The following is a 2,890-nucleotide window of genomic DNA, read 5'->3' as shown; positions in this document are numbered from 1 at the left end:
CATGTGACCACTGATTATGTAAGGCACACAATCAGTTCAGTAATGAAACACAACTTGTATAATACAGTATCAGCGGAGTGCAAACAATGATTAAGTAAAGTGCATACTCAGTTCAGTAATGAAACAAAATTTGTTTAACACAGTAGGAGTGGAGTGTGACCACTGATTATGTAAGGTGCCCTCTCAATTCACTAATCCTAGTAAATTGGTATAACTCAATAGGATTTTACAGTGCCCAGTGCTCAGTAAGGGAATAATATGAATTGTGTCTTCACTGGTCCCAATGAATTCCTATGGCACCCAGTTACTTGGTAAATTGGACACTTGGTTTACAGCTACAACAAAAAATGAAAAGCAGTGGGAGGTCAGCACTCTTGTCAGATTTGCATACAATAGGGTGTTTTTCTGGCTGCATGCCACTCCAGAAACACATGAGAATTATCCCCGGACCCAGGGGTACAATATGTAGAAACGGGCTCCACCCGAGCCCGATCGTTCGGCATTTGATTAGCGGTGGCTGCTGAAGTTGAATAAAGCCCTAAGGCTATGTAGAAAACATGGATATAGTCATTGGCTGTATCCATGTTTTCCAGACAACCTTAGAGCTTTATCCAACTTTAGCAGACACCACAAATTAATGGACTTGAGCATGTTTGAGGTTCGCTCATCTCTAATACTTAACTTTCGTAATTTAAAAGGCTGATGTGTTTTGGGCTTACTCGCCCTTAAAGGGGTTATCCAGTGCTACAAAAACATGGCCACTTTTGCACCACTCTTGTCTCCAGATTAGGTGGGGTTTGAAACTCAGTTCTATTGAAGTAAATGGAGCTTAATTGCAAACTACACCTGAGTGTTTTTTCTATTGTTTCTATCCCCTGTAGATATCGGAAGTGGCTATAATCTGGTACTGCCTACACAAGGGTTGTGCCTCTGTTGTATGCACAACTCACACAGTCAGCTGCCCTTGTTTTTTTCTCACCTTGTGCACACTAGTCCTCACCATGGAGCACTTTCCTTTTGTTTCTGTATATACTAAATATCTGGCACACCAACTAATAAATAATTGATAAAAACTTTATTGATATGTCATTACTCAAAATGCACAAAACAACACCTAAAAACAGTTAAAACACATACATAACTACATAGGACTGTCTACAGAAACAGGCAGGTCCCAGGACCCTGACACATGAATATGAATGTCCCCTACCTGTGAAACTATGAACTAGCAGTATATGCAATATGCCTTGCAAACCAAATGCTGTAGTCTGAATATAACATGGAAATAGAGGAAGGTCAGATTACCATGTGCATTAGACGCCAGAAGTACACGGTTTCCCGGGTAAGATTGGAGCATGTGGAAAGTAAAAGGCTGGGTCGTTCACCAGCTGCTTAATCACTTAAAGAAGAAGGATCCACAGCTCCAAATACAACTTCAAGAGTTTATTGCCTGTCCATAAAAATACATTACAAAGATTAAAAAACGTGCCACTGTGTTTGGGGATGGACTCCTCTAGTCATGGCTATAGTACTATGCAAAATAATTGTTTATATATATACAATGAAAATGCCGCCCCACACAATGTCTCCTCCCCAAACATGGGTAATATAAAGGTAACAAATTACACCTGTATGGAGCCTGGCACACCACTCCCGGCCAGCCCTATCATATTTTGATGTCCAGAGAAGAATCAGAAAAGACGCCCGGCTAAATTAATCAGTGGCTGTGGTGGGACAGTGCACTGATTGGCTGAGCAGGCCGTCAGTGAGTCGGGAGCCAGAGAAGCAGGTGGGAGCTCAGGCAGGTAGGCATGATATGCCCCTTTCAGCCAAATACATCTTTTGCAGCCACATATACCCTTTTTCTGCTAGGTATTCTTCTTGCAGCCAGGTATGTCCCATGGAGCCATATGTGCCCCCTGGAGTCAGATACTGTATGCTGTCTGTAGCTAGGTATGCCCCCTGCAGCCAGATTAGTTTTTTGATGACAGGTTTGTCTCATGGAGCCAGTTACAGTATGTCCCTTCCAGACGGATTTGTTCCCTGAAGCTGGATATGCCTCTTACCGCCAGATATGTCCTACAGAGCTGAATATGTCCCCCTGCAGCCAGATACCTCCCCAATGTAGCCAGAGACCTCCCCCATGTAGTCAAGATACCTTCTTCTATGTAGAAAGCAGGGCCTTTCTAGCGCTGGCGGACAGGGCGCCTACAGCTTGGGGGCGCTGGTGGCACCTCCTGGGATCTAACTCAGCGGCCTCAGCCCCCATTCCCAATTGCCACCCATCACCCATTCAGGCCACTGCCTCAAGCACATCCCCTCCTGACAGCGCTCAGCTGAGTGTCCGTCACTGCCGACTGCCCCGGGGACTTCGATCAGCTGGCCGCCCATCACCTGCCAAGGCCGCCAATGCCTGCCCACCCCCGGATAGCACTCCGCTGAGTGCCCCTCACCCGCACAGGCCAATGCCGCCCACGATACCCTGGACCTCATCTTCATCCTCATTAGGGGCCGGACGTTGACTCCCTCCAGCAGGCGGAGTGATATGACGTCACTGTGCCTGCTGAAGGATGCGTCCTGTGAAGGGCAAAGAGAGAAGATCAGAAGGTAGTGGTACACACCAGGGTTAGGTGAGTAAAAGTATGCAGTATACAGTATAGTAGTGGACAGTATAGCTATGGGGGCAGAGCACAGGCATTATTACTATAGGGACTCGGGGGGGTTATTACTATGGGGACACAGGGGAATTATTACTATATGGACACAGGAGGGGTTATTACTATGGGGATACAGGGATTATTACTATAGGGACACGGGGGGTATTACTATGGGGACATAGGGGGATTATTACTATGGGGACACAAGGGGAATTAATACTATGGGGATGCAG

This window comes from Dendropsophus ebraccatus, unplaced genomic scaffold, assembly GCF_027789765.1.
Source record: "Dendropsophus ebraccatus isolate aDenEbr1 unplaced genomic scaffold, aDenEbr1.pat pat_scaffold_828_ctg1, whole genome shotgun sequence".
Taxonomy (NCBI): Eukaryota; Metazoa; Chordata; class Amphibia; order Anura; family Hylidae; genus Dendropsophus; species Dendropsophus ebraccatus.
This window is presented reverse-complemented; position numbering follows the sequence as displayed.